The following is a 20265-nucleotide window of genomic DNA, read 5'->3' as shown; positions in this document are numbered from 1 at the left end:
GTAAAAATATCCTCAAAGTTTTTACTGAATTTAGCAATGGTTCAGGGCAACTCATAAACTTCCAAAAATCTGGAATTTTCTTTAGCTCTAAGGTTCCCAATAAATTCCAAAAAATCATAATCAGAATTCTCAAAGTTCATAAAATCAAAATGGACGATAAATATCTTGGAGCTCCCTTGTTTACCAACACCTCCAAAATAGCCTGTTTCGAACCAATCGTTATTAAAATTTCCAACAAACTCAAAGGTTGTAAAATTGAGAACCTTTCCCCAGCTGGTAGAGGGGTCCTTGTTAAAACTGTTACTGAGACCATCCTTATTTACCAGATGAATTGCTTTTGTTTACCTCGACATACTCTTAACAAGATTACTAGCCTCCAAAGAGATTTCTTTTGGGGGAATCATGAACATATATCCAAAGGGTTTTATCCTTTGGCGTGAACTGCTGTGGAAAAAAATATAAGGAGGTTTGGGTTTCCGAAACATTAAAATCAAGAATGAAGCTATGATAACAAAAATGGGATGGAGATTAATCTCCTACCCTAATACTTTGTGGGGCACAATTTTTAAACTCAAGTACTTTCCGAATAGTGACATTCTAGATGAAAATTTTAAAACCAAAGTCACTGACTCTTGGCTTTGGAAAGGAATTTCCAAAAGTTTCAAGCATCTCAGAAAAGGTAGCAGATGGAAACTGAACAATGGGGAGGATATAAACATATGGAATCATAAATAGATCCCAGCCAATCACCAAGTGGTCTGATGGTTGGCATGCTCCCTCCCACTGCGGAGGTAGGGTTCGAACCCTGTAATTGCTGAAATCCACTCCAATTTAAGGAATTTGGAGTCTAGGGTCAAAGATTTGTTTAACTCAAACAAAACTGATTGAGACCTTGATAAACTGAAAATTTATTTTAGTAATGACCTTATCCAGGAAATTGTTAAAATTAGGATGAATCTTAATACTCAGAGCAACCACAGCCATGAGACGGACCAAATACCAAAAGTAAGACTAAAAACCAAAAAAATTTGGTATTCTGGGTGTTCAAGCGCAGTGGTAGAACACCAAATTTGGTGAAGCGTAACTTATACACACGCCCGATGTCAGACGGAAATTATATTCACGTTTGTTGATTAGGCGGCTTTATATTATGCGTTTGAGTGAAACGTAGGTATAATGCGCGTTTGATTGAGGCGTAGGTATAATTAACGCCGGATATGGGACGGGGATGGTAAGTGCGTCTACAGGGACGGGGATTAAAAGTGCGTCCCATTCATACGGAGATATAAAGTGCGTCCCATTCAGTCTGCAATGCCAGTTCTCCCTCCTTACATGCCACACATCTTTTCTTGCCAGCAAACAGCGGTCTCATCTTGTCCAATAGTAGCAGTAGTAGTAATTACAACAGCAGCAGCAGCTGCGTGGTAGTTGCTGCTGGTCTTTTACCTAGTGGTACTGCTGAGCAATCACCACCATCATCTCTAAACAATCTCAAGGCGTGTAGCTTGCTAAGAGGATCAGTTAGAGTTAGAAGAGCAGAACTCACATACATAGGGGCAACGGATGATGACAGCTAACTGGACCAGTCTTTGGGTGAGTGACTAATCTCCGAGAATATCTACTAATTTCTTGGTTTGCCACGTTGAAAATCATTATCGCTTGGTGTTGCTCTACTTCACGAGGGGCGGGTGATGGTGGAAACTGCTTTTAAGGGGAAAGAAGGTTCTTTGTGGTAGGTCGAGGGAAGCACCTTTGACATGCTTGCAAGTTGATCTTCTCTTATAGTGGATGTTGCTAACAGACGCTCTTTATAAATGCGCCTCACCTAAACGCACATTAAAGATACGCCTAGACAGAGACGCTCAAAATACATGCGCCCAGCCCAGGCGTTTTTTATAACTGCGCCTCATTCATACGCTTTCTATACATGCGTCCCATTTCAGGCGTAAGTATTAACAGCGTCTGACGCGTTTGAAGAGGGCGGAGTTTATACATGCGCATGACTCATACGGTGATTAAACTTACGCCTGATTGTATACGGTGATTAAACTTACGCCTGGTATCATACGCTCCTAATACTTCCGTCCCACTATATCTTTTTTAGTCTGGGTCGACGACCACATTTGGTCTCAAACCCTAAATTTGGCGACCAAATTTGGGTTTACTCCTCACCACTGCGGCACTTTCGGGGACCAAATTTGGGTTTAGTACCCAAATTTGGTCGTGACTGTGGTTGCTCTCAGGACAAGTTGGTTTGGACCTATACTCCGAACTCTAAGTTTAGTGTCAGCTCTATGTACAATCATTTGTCCGATAATAGAGGAGTTAATTCTCCTCCGTTAACTAAGATCTTCCCTTGGTATAAACTTTGGAGGATGAACATCAGGCCGAGAATCAAAACATTCTTTTGGAAATGCATTCATGACATTCTCCCAGTGGAAAATAATGTGTGTAAATTCATGCCAATTGTGTGATTCTAATTATGAAACTGCTGATCACATTTTTATGAACTGTAGTTTCACTAAAAATGTATGGAATCACCTCCCTTTTAACACCAATAGAGTCAAAACTAGAGATGAAACTTTAATCAAATGGGTTAAAAACTGGTTCAGAAACAATAATAATTTTATACATGATGATGTTAATTGGGAATGTTTGTGCTATCACTATATGGTGTGTATAGAAAGCCAGGTGTCAAAAGGTTTTCAGCAAGGTTAAACCATGTACTAAATTCACAGCCAGCCAAATTTTGAATCACATTGATATGGAGAAAAGACAGAAAGGTTAAAGGAAGAATGTTTTGAATAGGAAGGAAGAAGGAAAACCCCGCAAGGTCTATGTAATTACAACGGCTAATGGCAAGAATACTTCAGATATTTACATTCTCATATTTGTGATTGATATTACAGGGAACTTCAGAGGAGCTAGGTGCATCTGTGCACCTCAAGGAGTAAACAATGGTCATGAGATGAAGACCATAATAACTGTGATGCACTGGATGCAAAGGATAAATGAGAGAAATGTAACAGTTATATGGCAGCAATGGAAGTCCTCTGGAGACTTCAATTTTTTGGAAGGGAAGGTGAATCTAGAAAGTTTCAAGAAGGATTCAGTCTTCAGTAAACTGTTTAATTATTTTTCTGCTTTTAAAATCCAGCTGTGTAATAATGGAGAAGTTATCTCTCCTCTTAAAAACATGTTTAAGATTAGGTTACTTTTTGGAAGAGACTGGTCTTGGTCTATTCTAGATGTGAGAAATATGAGGAACTGGTTTGCAGTTTTAGACAAAGAAGCTCAGAACAAGAAGGAAACTAGTTCTACCTTTAAATTCTTACAAGATAGAGAAGACACAGTTGATAGCATACACTCAGTTGAGACAATCAGGGAGAATGGCAAGGATGGAGGTCGTTTGGATGTGTCAGATATGAAGAACGTCAATAATGTTAACATTTACAGTGGAAAAGATATCTTTATGATCAGGCGGTGTGGAGAAGGAATGCAACTATGCAAGTATGGCAAGAAATGTCGCAAAGGATGGCGCGAAGAGGGTTTTTTTCAGAAATTCAATATATGAAGAGGAAGCACGAGCCTAGTTCCGGGTTATTTGAATGACATGAATACCAACATTGATAACATTAGGTATGAATCCCAAGATTATAGCCAGTTTGGGCATGTAACTGAATTGTCAAATTCTGATACTTATGGGGACGGCTGGTGGTTTGACTACGTTAGCTAAGATGCCAGCTTGTAACGTCCATCTTCTTGGTGCAAAGAGAAAGACTCTGATAGGATTTTTTACTGCAACTTCGCGATGTCTGTGGGGTATCTTGAGCACACAGAAATCTTCCAAACTACACCCCCTTCTTTGAAAATGCGCGCTTGCCGAGTTTTGGCTGTAAAATCAACACTTGCAGCAAGAGTTGATTCGAGGAGATCTAACAGGGAAGGCGGGAAGGAACTTGAGGGAAGAGACCCGAAAGAAAATTAAGAAGTGGCAAGAGCCGCCTCCAGCACAACAACCAAGACCTCTTCCAGTTCCTGATTTCGAGCCTAAAAAGAAGACAGGTGGTCGTCGTTTGCGGAAAATGAAGGAGAGGTAGTTATGTTATTTGTGTTATTTAGTAAAAGGCGAAAGAATAGTTCGTTTTGTGCTTACCGCATGGCTCCGTTGTGTTTAGGTTTTTCTTCTGTTTTTGCTAACTTTCATCCCAGCATTTCCAACAGTGGGTGCTAAAACTCCTAGTGGAGTTTTTATTTAGATCCTTATTTACGGGGCTTTTATATATATGTGGAAAAAATAACAATATTTTGCTCATGTACCGTCTCCAATGGTACATGGTCTTACTTTTATGATTAGTTTTTTTGGATAAAGAATAAAGGTGATTTCTTTTTTCCTATTGGTTTAGAAAAACTTATTTGGAAATAATAATTAAAAAAATTGTTAAATTGATGACATGGAGGTCATTCTCAAGGTCTAAATAAGACTTTTCATAAGACCTTCTTATTTATTTTCACACATTTCCTTTTTCGTGAGACCTACTATTGGAGATGGATTTATGGAAAATGGGGGTATAAAATCCTACGAGTCATGAAAAATTAATAATTTCACTTTTTATTGGAGATGCTCTCGGGTATGCGGTAACAAATATGAGGAAGCTAGCCAACGGAATGCAGTTGAAATTAGGCTCAGGCCCAACCCATGGATAACCCATAATATGAGGCCCTTAATTAAAAAAAGTTTAAATCTAGGCCCCGAGTTTTTAAAAGACCTTGATACCCTTATGCATATTGTCAAGCCCATAATTAAATAAAATTTAAATCTAGGCCCAAAATTATTAAATCTAGGCCCGAAATTATTAAAATACAGTGCGAAGGTGTAAACAGAAGTTACACATGCATATGGCATGTGTAACCAGAAGTTACACATCCTTATGATATGTGTAATGCAAAGTTACACTTGTATATATATGCAAATAAATAGACATCAAAAAAAAACACAAAAGAAAAAGTTATTACTTTAACATTCATTTACAATAATTTCTTAGCATGTGTAACTAGAAGTTACACACGCATCTGTTTAGTGTAATTGAGAGTTACATATGTGTCTATCTAGTGTAACTGAGAGTTACACATGCATCTGACTTGTGTATTCAGCGTCAACTCCAGTTCCAGCGAGACCATTACCACGTTTAAGCAATTAGCTTTTATGAAGTTATCTAAAACCTGAAATATAACAACAAGCAATCAGTATTTATACGATTAAAATGAACAGTACATAAAACAATGTATATTTCAGTTTCACAAGCATCTGACTAGTGTAGCTAGGGTTACACCATCTGAATTGTGTAACTGAGAGTTACACATGCATATAAATGTGTAACTAGGAGATACACATTCATATGGCTAGTGTAGCTAGCAGTTACACATGCATATGACTAGTGTAACTAGGAGTTACACATACATATTGATATGTGTACCCAAATCAGTATGTGTAAGTAAAAGTTACACATCTAAGTAGAAACTACACATCCAATTTGCATGTGTAACTGGTATCTACACATCTAATTAGCATGTGTAACTAATAGTTACACATGCATCTCACTTGTGTAACTAAGAGTTACACATGTATCTAATCAGTCTAATAATCAGTATTATCCTACCATTCTGTAATCTGGAGATAATGCATCATTATTATACATTGTTTGAGGCATGTAATTGAGATCTAAAATGTGGTTTTCAAGAATTATCATCTCATAGAAGGACAAATGATTAAGTCAACAGGTTGAGCTTTTACCTCTGAGGTGGCAACGACACATTCCCAGATATGAATCCCATGCTTCTTATGAAAACAATTCATCACCCTGAAAATTGCAGCACAGTAGTCAGTACCAGACAATACAAGATCCCTAAAATTTTCAAAGTGAAAACCAAAATCAATATCCGAATCTAAAAGCAATTCAGCACAAGAAACATATTCATCAATCTCGCAAATGGAAATCAAAACATGTATGCAACATATAATGCGCATCAGAAACTCTTGGCGGAATATTATCCATCAAATTTAACAGCAAAAAGTATATAACAAAGGCATATCCTCACCTTAGCTCCAACTACAACACCACCACACCACGGCTCCAAAACCTGCAATATACCACCACCGCCACTTATTAGCCAGAGGAGATCCTTCATACAAAGAATTTCACTAACACAATAATGCTACTCAAGATGAACACGCTAACTGAAACAGTTGGGTTTCATGGTGCTTAGCAGGTACACATGTAATGGCTTATGTAAACGGCAGTTACACTTGCATATGGCTTGTGTAATCTCCAGTTACACATCCATATGCTTGTGTACTCAGAGCATATAAATTATCTTCATCAGCGCTAGAAACAGGGATATCACATAGAGTTGCTCAATAAATAAGATAAATGACACTTACAACATATGATGTATCTCAGCTTTAGCTTTCTCCTTCTCATTAAGCATTGGAGTCTAATGATCTGGACTTGACTATGCTCCAGAGTCGCTTTTCTGCATTAGAAACTGCTGAAACATTAAACATAATAAAATCATTAAACTGAAATATCCTATGCAACCACATGATATCATTTTTGCTCGTCTAATGCATAATATGTAATAGTTATATTTTCTCATTTCATGTCATACAAGTTTCGCAGAATACGACATAACAAACTTCCAAAAGAATGTACTTGCACGAAGCTATGGGACTGAACAAAGGATAAAACCATCTAGCAAGTGGAAGAAACATAAACTCCATCTTTCAAGTTTTCTTGAGTAATATATGTGGTTTTACAGCATGTGTAACTAGCAGTTACACATCCATATAGCTTGTGTAACTACTAGTTACACATCCATATAACTAAAATACAAGCTCAGCAAGACCAGTGACAAAGAAAAAATAACCCATGTAAATAGAGACTCTAAAAGCTACTACTTATCCAACCAACATAAGCTCAAACATGAAATTTTATGCTATTTCAATCAACTAATAACGGATAGAAGTTTCATATTAGGTTACATATGCATATCCCATCAAATTAGCATAGTTACACATCTATTTTGCATGTGTAACTAATATATACACATCAATTTAGCTTGTGTAACTAGAAGTTACACATCTAATTAGCATGTGTAACTACTAGTTACACATCCATAGTCTACCAATACTATGCTGGTAAAAAAGCCTTACACTGTGAAGTGGGAAACCTGGTAAAAGTTCATACACAAGAAAACTGTACTACATGTAATCGGCAGTTACACATTCATATATCATGTGTAATTCGCAGTTACATATGTCATAAGCATATGTAATAGGAAGTTACACATGCATATGGCATGTGTAAGCCGCAGTTACACTTCAGTGTTTTTTAAAGCCATCTTACCATTGGGAGAATAGATACTGAGATGAATTGGATCGGTAGAGATAGATTTGGAGCGTCATGTCCCTTTATTTGTTTCATCTGCGATCTCCTATCTCAGAGCAGCTACATAAATATAACAGATAAGCATGTTAGATGAAATTTATCAAATTGGGTCAGTTGTACAAATTATACTTAAATTTCAGAGAATCAAATGCTTAACGAGGACACCTTTGTATATCAAACAACAAAATTAGTTACAATGATGACCAAAATTTGCAGAGTAACCAAAACAGACCTAGGACCACGTAAAAAACAGATTAAACATACTTCCAACATTTGCAGAGTAACCAAAACATTTGCAGCATGACATCGGAAAATGAAGTACCTAACAACCAAATAACTAAGACACAACCAGTGAGAAACAACCAAAAAATTTACCTCAAGAGCAAAACATTGGCAGCATGGCATCTGAAATGAAGTACCTATAATCATCTTTATCAGTTGACTTCTACTTCTCAGCACTGCTTTCTTTCATATATGTCAACACATATGAGCCTGGTGATAAGGATGAATCAGAGCTTTCTAATTTCTCAGAAAAGTACAACAATTGAGCAATCAAACTCTTTTGTGATTCAAGAGTGTTTTCTGTTGTTTCATCTATAGCCACTTGGATAAACAAACTAACCAATGAAGCAGTTCTCATTCAATTTATCAATTCTGATATCACCAGTGCCTCCTCATCCTCCTAAAGAACCCCTACCTGCACCACCAACATCACCAGACCAGTTCATATGAGTGGATGAAAAATCAAATCAAATCTATGGGTAACAGAGACAATGATTCTTTGATACTGAATCTCAAAACATTATTTTAGATCGTAGCTACAAATTAAGATTTACGACGAATAGATATGGATTTTTTGTTCAAGTTTTTTCAAAAAATCTAAATCAAAACAACCAGAGTGAGTAGAAAATTGTAGATCTATGCTTCGATTTCAATTAGGATAGGTTAATAAAAAAAAAATGAAGATATAGGTTCTGAAAACCCTAAAATCCTTAAGAGAGATGATACTTATACGCAAAATCATGCTCATCTTTCCCATGATTAAGGATCTAAACTCTAATTAAGGATCAGATAATGAAATCGAGATTAATTTTCATTTTTTTTTCAAAATCATTAAAATCAAACCACGAGAAATTTGATTTCAACTCGAAATCGATTAATGAAAGCTTTAAAGGAAGATTAACTTACCTTTCAATTCGTTTTTCCTGATGTTTCTCTTCGATTTCTTTGGTTAATTATCAGACTAAACAAATCATCTGCATCTTCCGTAAGATCTATCTTTTGATCAGATTCAATCGATCTTTGACATAAATGAAACTACAGAGGCATAAAAGGAGAAGATGCAATCAATCGTTGTTGTTGCAGTCGAAGATTTGATGAAGACGAAGAAGATTTGATGCAGTCGAAAATGAATCTCAGGAACCCTAGAAACCATTGTTCTACAACAGAGAGAGATAAAGATGAAAGAGAAAGAGAATACAGAAATGAAAAGAAGCTTCTGGGATTCCCTTGTATAAATACTAAAGGGCAATGTTGCCATTATTAAAATTCGGAATAATTAATTATGGGCCTGATCTAAAGATAATATTATTTTTCGGGCCTAATAATATCATTTTATGAAAGTGTGGAGTTGAGGGTGGAGGATCCATTTTGTGGGGCTTTTATATGTTTGAACCCATATAGTAGGGGGTTCTAGTATTTTTCACAATGCAGTTTGGGTCCTTTGGGATTTCCAAGGAGAGCTCGTTAGGTAACCATATTTGTCTTATTTCTCCAAAATAGATGTATGTTTACTTATCACATTCCTGATACTGAAGTGCATCTATTATTAGTGTCCATTTCTTTCTTTTTAATTTAAAGTGCTTACTTTCATTTTTCTATGGGATTTTTAACAAACTGCCACACTTGCAAATCCCGATTCAAGAAAATGCCACCGTTTTTTTCAGAGTTTATTAAATGCCACAACCGTTAGATATTCCGTCAGGGCCCACTAACTCGGTCTATAATCATTGAAAAAGTCAATACAACGTGTCAACATTACCTAACTACCCTTGAATTCGTGTTGGTCCAAACTCGACAATGACTCACACTATTAGGTCGATTTGAATCAGAGATGAAATCTCTGTTGAAATCTCTTTCTCTTTCTTCTCTTTCTTTCTTCTTCTTTTTCTCCAGCGTTCCAGAGATGAAATCTCTGTTGAGAAAACCTTGCAGAAAATTAGTGAAACCAATCAACCGAGTGTGGTGCTGATGAGTTCATAGTTGGGTTTGGTTAGAATCCACGATTGAGTTGAAGCGAAGTGTTTCTGTGAAGGTTAGAGTTTGATGTTGAGTTTATTTGGAATTGATAAGCTAAACGGGATGTTAACAGATGAAGATCAAAGGATTATTGCTAAATTGAAGTTGTAGTATTGTCTTGAAGAAGAATTGAGATGTTAATGAAATTGTGAATAAATTAGGGTTCCTGAAATGAATTTCGAGATTCAATTAAGGGTGAATAAGAAGGAATTAAAGGATGGGTTGAATAGATTGGAAGATTTTGATGGATGAATTGAGTTTATTTGAGAGAATAGAATATTTGGGAATTGAATTAGGGTTGGTTAAGAACTGATGTTAATGGATGAACTGAATTGAGGGTTTAAATGATTCATTGGAGGTGGGTTTGATCTGAATTGAGAGTTACGGTTGGAGACTAGCTTAAGTTCAATAGTTAGAGTTTGTATTTGGAACTCAGATGAATTATAAAGTTATCTGGGATGAACTGGCTGGTGCTTGAGTAAATGAGTTTGAGGTAATTGTTCTTCTCTATGAATTTTGTTTAAGTTATGCAGTTTTGTTGTTGAATTTATGGACGTATCTATAGACAGTGAATTGAGATGGATAAGATGAGCATGGTGGTTATGACATGAAGCCATGATTATAGTTTAGAATTTAGGGTTTGAATGTATGTTGTCGGTGTTGTCTATGCAGATGGAAGCACTGGTGGAATTGAGATTTAACAGAAGGAAAGACAAATTTGAAGCTCCTATTGTTGTTGACTGATCGAATGGACATTAAGCTCACTGCCATGGAATGAATGGGTCTGTGATAAAGAGGGTTTTTGAGTTGAGGTAGTGATTCATAGGCATGGTCCTAGTAGTGTTGTGAGATGATTGTGCTGTGAATGTGTTTGAGTTTGAGTTATGGGTTGCAGAGAAGAATTTAGGGCTCAAGATATAAATTGAATGTGTTTGTGTTAGATTGGATCATTGCAGGGACACGATAAGTTTATTGGATGTTAGAGAACTGAAAAGAATGAAGCAGCGATGGAAGTATAGATGAATGTTAGGAATTTGCAGGGAAAATGGCTGAAATTTGCCTGAGAAAAGCGCAGAAAACAGTTGAAACTCGATCTACTCTTTGTTATGTTGAATCAACTCGGTACCGGCGATGGCTTATTCTGGTTAGCACGATGACCGATCCAACCAGCCAACTCAGACCGGCAATGACTTACACTGTTCAAAATAAGGAATGGGTTTGGTGAGTTGGTGACATATTTGAGGGTGTATATGTCTTTTACTAAGCTGGATAAATGCCACCTATGCACTAACTGATGGCAACAATTTTTATGGATGGAAAAGGTCAAACGTGTGGCATTAAATAAACTCTGAAAAAAACGGTGGCATTTTCTTAAACTGCAAATTGGAAGTGTGGCACTTTATTAAAATCCCCTTTTTCTATTTAGTTTAGTCTTTTTTCCTTTGTTATTTTCTTGTTCCCTTGATGTTCTTCGGACATGCACAGCAGAAGTTGCTAAGAAGTATGTTCAGTAATTTTCCCTTCTTCTTTACCCTTTATATGACTGTTGTCTTGTGTTGTGAACTTATGTGCAAACCTGGTTCTTTTAGGTCCAAGATTAAAAGCTACGGAAGTGTTAGTGGTACAACCTCAGGCCTAACCTTAAGTCTAGCATCCACACCTGTACAAGTAAGTATTTAGATTATCCCTATTATGTCCTAACTTCTAATTCTTAACTACCTACTCGGGTCAAGAGTACTGGTCTTGGTAGAACTCTGTTGATATGGTGCTCTTAAATCTAAGTATGGCGGTTTCCCCTAGTTTTACGTTTGTTTCTCCTTCTATTTGTGCGTTTTTCTTGTTTATTCTCTGTATCGAAGATTCAGTATCACCAATTCAACTTTTAAACCAAGGAAAACATCAGGAAAAAGGTGAAATATGGAAGACCAGGTTGACAAGAAAAGCTAATAGTAGGACTCCACTATAACAGATTCACATGATGAACCCTAAGAAGAAGCACCCTTGTGCCTGATGTTTTACCTTCTTGAAGTAGTGTCTGAACCCTGAACTTTATTTTCCCCGACTGTTTAACTTTTCTGCTAGCTCGGATGGGTAAAATGTCAATGTGTTATCTGATATTTCAATTTTTTTTGTTGGTTAAATCAAACGAATTTCTTTTCTTTTGGACAGTCTCTTGCAAAATTAAATAGTTCAGTTATAACACTAGAAGATGATGAAATATTAGTGTGGTGGATCACCTTTTAGATTCCATTCACTGCCTTAAGGCAGGGGGAAAATGAAATATATGATGTCTGAAGTACAAACTTGGTAATCCCCTTTAGCAATCATGTTCCAATGGCTTTCCGCTGGGATGAATTTATATCATGATCACCCACATGTTCTTTTGAAAAAGAAGGTTATATTAAAGAGATTTTTTTTTTACAAGACCAGAGACAGAGTCAAAAAACAGTCTATTATTAATTGATGGTCAAGACAAATAACACGACCATAAGATCACGATGAATCCAAAAAACAGTAATTGACTCTTTTTTTTTGAAACAAAAACCGGTAAGCCTGTGATGAAACATTATTTGTGTGCAAACCTGAGATATTAACATAGTGTGGATGTAATAAAATAGATCTGGTTTTAAAAAAGAATGCAGAAACCTCCAAATGGCTGTCCTGTGCGTGTAATGTGAAAACAAAAAAGGAACTGAGTGCAAGTATTCTTTGGATTACTGCTAATCGACAACTAAAAGTAAGGTTATTGTAAAAAAAGATGTATAGCAACAACATGAGCTTCATTAATCAAAATACTAGTCTTGCAAAAGCTCATTAACAAAGATGGCAGTTAAAATAACATATCGTTGTCAAAAATAACATCTCATTGTCAAATTTGCAGTCACAACACCTGCTACAACATGAGCAACAAAAGATAAGTTGCTACAACAGCAAGCAATAACAGAGCAAAGAATCCATAACTAGAATTTAACTTCAGATACAGCAAGGAGTTTGTTACTCTTGAAAAAATTAAGCCCATCATTGACGTGGAGAACTTTATAATATCCGATTTGAAAGATAAAAGCAACCCTGCTTCTTATTGAATTCCATCTCTCCCAACAGAGCTCGCTCTTCAGCAACCAATAGTTTAGTCTAAACGTAAAACCAATTACCTAAAATTTCACAGCTTCAACCAAAATATAAATGCTAAAACATAAAGGAATCACAAACTTGAAGTACTCCTGAAAATTGAAATAAAAAGACTTACCCAGAAGTCTCCTTCATTATGCCACATAAGTCAGAACATGTAGCGAAGACAGGTGCAAGGTTTTCATCCAGATAAGTAATCTGTTCCACTTGACCATGATACTTATATAGATTCTGCTTTGGTAGCTCTTTTTTTATTTTCTATCACAGTAATATATAATATTTGAAATTTGATTTCTGAATGATTAGATTTGTTCCGGGAAGAGCTACAATAGCAAGATAATTTTGTTTGCATCCCAGTCACAAGGCATTAGAATCTTCTCTTCACTCCATGAGGGGGATCACCACCTTCATCAATAAGCCATAGGGAATCTTGTACTCCCGTATCCATTTAAAAATACAACGACATGTCCATCAATTTCCATTAACTCAACACTTTGTGGGTATTTCTCCTCGGGTTTAATGACATGAACAGGGATCTCGATAACTCTGAACTTTTCCTTCTCCAAGTCGAATCCCATTACAACTTCACCCTTTCACGTGTATTGGAACCGCCAATATACTGAACCATTCACATAAACAGAATTACCATTACAGTTGTATGGTCGTCCATCACCAGTAACAACTTCCTTAATTTCCAAGTTATATGGTGGAAGTACATCAATCCTTCTCCATGTATTCTCACCAATAGTCATGACTTCACATACCTGATCTCCGGAATTTATTTCATCTCTATAAGGGTCATCTTTATAAGGGTTACTATCAGGCTTTATCCTAATACTCGATATGCACACAACTTTATATTTATTGGTTACTGGACTAAATCCAAACGCAATGCAGGCTACCTCGCGTCTTCCTTTTCCTTGATTTTCTTGAGAAGCTGTAGGAGTCAAAATCCAAGGTGACCTTTCTCCAGTGCTAGGATTATAATGATAAAGGCCTCATACCAGAGTAATACATACCAAACCATTAACGGTCTGCTTCGGAAACCGTACATGCTACGATATAGTACTAATTTCTTAACTTGAGGCTCTCTATAAGGTGAATCAGTTTAAAATTCAATAATATCTCCAGCCTGGTTAGGTTCAGGTTCAGGTTCAGATTCAGGTATCATTGAGCTGATAAACAAGAGTAATTTCTGACCACCTAAAAGAGATTTTGAACGAGCAGCATATAGATGATGTAAATGTGAATCTCGTTCGATAAGAGATTTCCAGTTGGAACAAACATATTTAAACCTCGTAAGTAATTGAATTGGAAGTCTACTAAGTATATCATATAATACACGATTTACTTCAGCATCACTGGTAATACTATTAGCAGGACGGGGTACTTGAAAAGGTCTTTAGAGATGATCAGGAAGAATAAGGATTCCATTACCTTTGTCATTCTGGTTCTTGATCTTCTCATTCTTCTTCATTTTCGTTCTTGTTCTCTTCCTTGTGATGTGTAAATGGATTTTCTATAGTACTCTGTAGAAACTAGATCTGCGGTGAATGTTGTGACGAAATATCTTTGTGCAAGTCTAGGGTTTTGGGGCTTTTAAAGGGGGATTTTAGGGTTATCCTAGGAAATTTATTTTTAGGACACACCCATTGCCTTGTTTGATTACAAGGACATTTATCTCCTTTGTTGTTTGGGATTGGTCCCAATCCCAAGAGTTTCAAAGTGCCCATACAACAAAATGACACATGATTGATTTTTTGAAGCATGCTCTTTATTAAAAGGAAACTAGTTTACAATTTGTGGTGAATACGCGGTACCCACGGAATCATAATTTTGACTAAGAAAAGAATTTGATATTTTCTTTTATTTTTTTTTGATAAAACACATGAACAAATATATACTTTCTAAGTAGTATACTACACACTACAATTCACTAATGCAGTAAACTCAACTCGTACTTAAATCAAGGTTTTGTGATCTCCTTTTCTTGATTATATCCATGCGCGTTCGAGTGTTTACCTTTGATTCATGTAGACTCACTCTTAGTTGTCTGGAAACAACCATGGTGTTTGAGCTAAAAAATACTATCCGACTTCTCTTGTTTGTCTTCTCCACCATCGCACCCTACAAATTAGAACCAAAATCATAAAAAGTGAGCACCAAATATACCTGCATATTTGGATAGAGGTACTATGATCTCAATTATCATCTCAAAGTAATCCTAGGTTGTCAAAAATTGAAGTTTTCTCAAATAATGAACTTAAAACAAAATACCATGCATTATTGTAGCGACGAGTCATGAATTTCAGTTTCCCATAATTCTACAGTAAGTCCATCTTCATTATACAAAGGCTACAGTATCATCTTCATTGAAATTTCGATGAAAACTACTAAGTCGAAGGCTTGAAATCATCTAACTTCAAACTTCAATTCATCAAGCATCACTTTCGTTACAGTTTACCCATCAAAAATCACTGAAGCGCATCTTGCTTCCATTATAGTTTACCCATCAATATAAGTTTTTGTTTATGTGCGAATCTGATCCTGTAAATGTGTTCCTCCAATTGTTTCTCGGCCATGCAGAAAGCCATGAATAATTAGTCTTTCGACTAATAAAACAAAATAACACACAAAAAATCACACCATCTTAGTATGCTACTCAAGCATAACTTAACAAATTAAGTCATGTATTTAAAACCATGCCTTTTGTCTGCTTGAGATGTTGTAGAATATTCATCATGTCCTCTTCGAATAACTCCAGCTTACCCTTAAACAATATCACACTTAACATGGTGGGACCTTTCGAGCTGAAAGAACAACTGGTGTTTTGATCATGCAGTGTTCGGGCAAAGTGCATCAGCTGGGAGAGCAATTAAAAATAAACCCACGAAGAAGGTCATCCGGTCCTGTAACGGTTTTTCTTTTTTTATTTTTTATGTAGTTCAAGTGGGTTGGCGTTGTTTCTAAGTACCACCACAACATAAAAAAATTATACGTGAAAATAAACACATTATACTTAAATGAATAAAAATTAAATTTATTTTATATGTTAGTTAGCTTTGCCCTGATTTGGTAGCTAATCTAAGAAAGTGAAAGTTTATAGAATTTATTGTTAGAGCATTGCTCGGATGAACTCGCACACGTTGCTATCTCAAGCATGTTTGTCAATGTTAGTGATCAAAACTATAAGTCTTGATTTCTAGCCTATATAGCTAAAGGTCTCGGACTAGGATAGAACGTGTAGTTGATCTCAAGACTCCATGGCAATCATCATACAAGACGAAAGACTACTCAAGGAACTGGTGGATCTTCATCGACTAAAAAGTATGTGGAGACTTGAACTTATCTGTCACTCAAAAGTCTAAATACTCTATCTCCTACTCTTGAGACAAAAGTCGTTTTGATATAGACTTTCATTAAACACATTTGCTATTTCGAGCCGAGTTTATCTCGCCTATCTATTTCTCAAAGTATGTGTTGGTAAGCTTTCGTTTTAGCCAAATTCATCTTTACCTAGTGACGAATGTCATGTTATGTTTCAATCACTTTGAAAATTGCTCTGATGAAAAATGGTCTGTGAATAACGGTTATATAACGTCCTCTGAGAGTGTCTCAATGATTGAAATGAGAGTTTAGATTACATAACCATTGGTAGAATATAAGGTTAAATTGTGTTTGGAAGGCACATTTGGGGGTATATTTTTCCCACTACCACGGCTTGAAAATACTTCACGAAACATACCACGAGCTTTCCAATATATCCGAGCCGGATACTATCTAATTAACCAATGACGGATGTATCCCAAAAATTGTCGCACTGATGTCGCGTTTGGATGGGCCATATAAATAGGAAAAGCATACTCCGGATACCATACCATTTCTCTCTCTTGAGAAATGCAGCGAGTATCTCCCTGCGTCGCCTTCAAACCCTAGTTCATTTGGTGAAAAATATACCCATACTAGTGCTTTCGCCATCAAATTCATTAAACGTGAGCTAAATTCAATCCCGTCCTTCACCATTACTCGAATGATTTCAATGAATTTGGGTGTTTTCCTAACTTTTGCTTTTATTGTATCCAGGGTTTTGGGCTTTCGGCACTGGTAAACGCTTCATAACTGGAAAATTCTTCTTCATTAAACTTATTGAACTCAGTAAAATGGTTTCATGGGTTTCTGATAGTTATTTCAATTCTGAAAATAATAAATTACTACATAGTCATGTTGGAAATATTCAAAATCTTATGCATCGTGCTTACTTAATTATTTGTTTATTTTACAATTGGAGACCCAATTAGGACAGGTAATTAAGGTTTTATCGCGGAATTTAAGTTGTCAAAACCATGGTTTAGTTCAACATCTTGAAAAGATAATTGTTTCTCCTTTCAGATACTGACCCTATAAAATCATATATCTTAAATACAGATTTTTAGTCCTTTGACACTTTTGGGATTAAGAATCAGTGGATGTAGAATTCTTTGCAAACTTAAGTATGTGTAGTTCTTTCTCGAAACCCACTGAAATTATGAACCTGATTTGTTATATATCGGCAGTTGAGTGAATTGATGTGATGGTAAATTGATTGTTTGTCCATGGTATTAGGGAAAGATGTCTGCTACTACATATGGAGGTTCAGCGGATACTGACCTCCAAGATGATGTCAATTCCAAAGGATCTTATAGAGACAGCTTTTGCATCTGTTGAATCGTCGGAATGTAATTCATCAGGAACCGAACCATAGTATGTTTGTTTCATTCGTTCTCATAAAGTCTTTCTTTCAGAGTGTTGTTTTAGAGATAAGTTTTCAAGAGAGAAGATCTGTTATTTGGTAATATGTTCTCCTATAGTGCTTTATGATACTACCAAAGGCAACCAGTAATGAATTACCTAATAACACCACCATCTACCACTTGGTAAATTTTGTAGATGTTGAGGTTTGCCATTTGGAGATGCAGTAATCTTTAATAGTAATGTAAATGATTGTAATATGAACATATTACCAAAAGTTAGTTTTAGTCTTTTAGATTCATTAGCATTTGCGTTTTATAACTACAATGGTGTTGAAATTGTTAGATGGTTTGAGAATAACCTTGTCAAAGAATGCTCCTACCTTCAAAATATTGTAGTTGCTGCATATCCTTGGAATAAACTGATTTGAAGCATCTCATGTGTATAGCAAGTTTGTTCACCCACAGAAGTATCGGGATAACTACCCGAAAGTAACAAATCACGCATATATGAATCTTATGTCCACGATCAAGGGTCGTTTGAGCGAAAAGGCTTACGCAGTCTTTGCTTCAACGGCAGTTGGACACTTCCTGGATATTCCTGAAACCCATAACAGCAGTACAATTTTGCATTATCTACTCTCACGACAAATTGTGAGACAAGATGATGGTGATCCATTTTGTATGAACTTTGGGGTTGGAGGGCATATCTTGAGGTTTGGGATGAAAGAATTTGCACTTGCTACGGGACTTAACTTCAAGTTGACAACGCAACAAAGGAAGATCTAGATAACCCACTCCCAAAATGTATCGTGGATTCACCAATCATGAAAACTCATTTCCCTGGGGAAAAAAGGGTAACAGTAAGCAAACTCCGGACGCGATTTGAGAAAGGAGATTTGACCACCTGCACTGACGATGAGAACGCTAACTTGGCGCTTCTCTTTTTTGTGCACGTTTTTCTTTTCGGCTGTCAGGCGAGAGCTGTAGTAAAGGGAGAATATTGCCATTTGGTGGACAACTTGAATAACTTCAAAAAGTTCCCATGGGGTCATGTTAGTCTTAGAAAAACCATCCGTAGCTTTCGATCATCTCTGGTTGTGAAGGATGGAAAGCAAACTAATAAAGCCAGTGTTGTCAAGAAAGACAGGAAACCAGAGACAAGTGGGCGATTGGGCTTGCCGGCTCATTACAGGGTGTCTGTACTGTCATACGCTCTGACAGTAAGTTCGCATATTATGTTTAAATGGATCTTGTGTACTTGGGTGGTTTGTAGTTTGTACAGTTCAAGTTCTAACTATTGCTGCTATTTCAGGCTTGGGCATTGACAACTATTCCTGCAATTAGGGGTTTATGTGGACGGGTTGTGTCCAATCATACTTGTGGTCGGTGGTGCACTGTCATGGAACGTGTGTCCTGCATAAATGAACCGAGATACAGTGAACTTGTATCCTTGAGACAGGGGATAAAAGTGGATTGTGATGAGTACGAGTTGTACAATGGTGGCTCCCTTAAATTTCTTGGCATAGTAGATGATAAGGAGGTGTTGGAGGATACTGTGGAACTGTCTGATGTTCCAAAAAAATCTAGCAAGGTATATGAATCCTCTTGGTCGGGAACGACCAAGAAATTTGCAGGGGAGGTTGGCGTAGGACCTGGGTCAGATACTTTATACACTCTTACGGAGTCCCAGCTAACAAATATGCTTGTTATTTTCTTACGAGAGAAGTTGTCTCCAGCCGGCGTTAGTGATGTGGATAAAAACACCACAGCGGGGGAGACATCGTGTGATGGAGATCGGGGTAACGCAGCAGCGGCTTCCACACATATGGACTCAGTCATTAATACTGAAGCAGTTTTAAAATCAGAAGAGACGGTAAAGAAAGTAAGTACTCCAGATGATGACGGTAAAGGGATAGAACAAAAAGAAGAAGAAAAAACCGATATAGGAGATGAAACATCTAATTCTCCAGTGGGTGTGGATGTAGAAACATCTGAATTCCCTGACGTACCCAACTTAAAGAGGCGTAGAATCGTAAAGGCGGGACCTCAGATCTCATCTCTGTATGCAAGCCTCACTTACCAAAAAAAAACTAAAAATGACTATGCTGGGGAAAATATTGAGGATCAAGGTATCTCAAATAACTGTAAAAGGAATCTAAACATTTACATATGGACAAGGCAAGTGTCTATCGCTTATTTACTGTAACACCCCGAGTTCCGGACCAGGGTCAAACCCATATGGAGATCCGAACTCGAAGCATTACGGGTCAGAAAGAGACTATAACCAATTTTTTTATTTATAATTTTATAATTCTTTCACCAAGCACACCTTAACTTTTAAATACATTAATTAAGTATTATAAATTCACTATTACAACATCCATCAAATAATATTTAAAATCAAATTACACTTCAAACAAATAAAATAAATACAACACAATCAACAAGATAGCTAACTTCTTAATATTCATTTCCACATTTCACATCTGCAAAAAAAAATATCAATTGGGGGGAGTTGACGGCTCAATAGGCATACTTTCACATCCTCTAAAAATATACAAACATCACAATTAATCACACAAGAAATGCATTCAACGATTTTATTTACAATTTCATTTAGCTTTATTCATTTTCATTTTAGTTTATGAGTTTATTTTAGT

At 36.5% G+C, this 20265-nt stretch overlaps 2 long non-coding RNA genes across 2 annotated transcripts; both read right to left on the bottom strand.

The window, feature by feature from the left end:
• Positions 1–6489: 6489 nt before the first annotated feature.
• Positions 6490–7867, bottom strand: LOC113326475. Its single transcript, XR_003348375.1, has 3 exons — positions 7824–7867; positions 7407–7508; positions 6490–6546 (listed from the first exon to the last, which is right to left on the bottom strand). It is a non-coding gene; the product is annotated as an uncharacterized LOC113326475 (long non-coding RNA).
• A 9-nt stretch (positions 7868–7876) lies between these two features.
• LOC113326468 lies at positions 7877–8683 on the bottom strand. The gene is made up of 3 exons (XR_003348374.1): positions 8637–8683; positions 8071–8145; positions 7877–7940 (listed from the first exon to the last, which is right to left on the bottom strand). It is a non-coding gene; the product is annotated as an uncharacterized LOC113326468 (long non-coding RNA).
• Positions 8684–20265: the final 11582 nt, after the last annotated feature.

The sequence above is a fragment of the Papaver somniferum genome, chromosome 1 (assembly GCF_003573695.1).
Source record: "Papaver somniferum cultivar HN1 chromosome 1, ASM357369v1, whole genome shotgun sequence".
NCBI lineage: Eukaryota > Viridiplantae > Streptophyta > Magnoliopsida > Ranunculales > Papaveraceae > Papaver > Papaver somniferum.
This window is presented reverse-complemented; position numbering and strand designations above follow the sequence as displayed.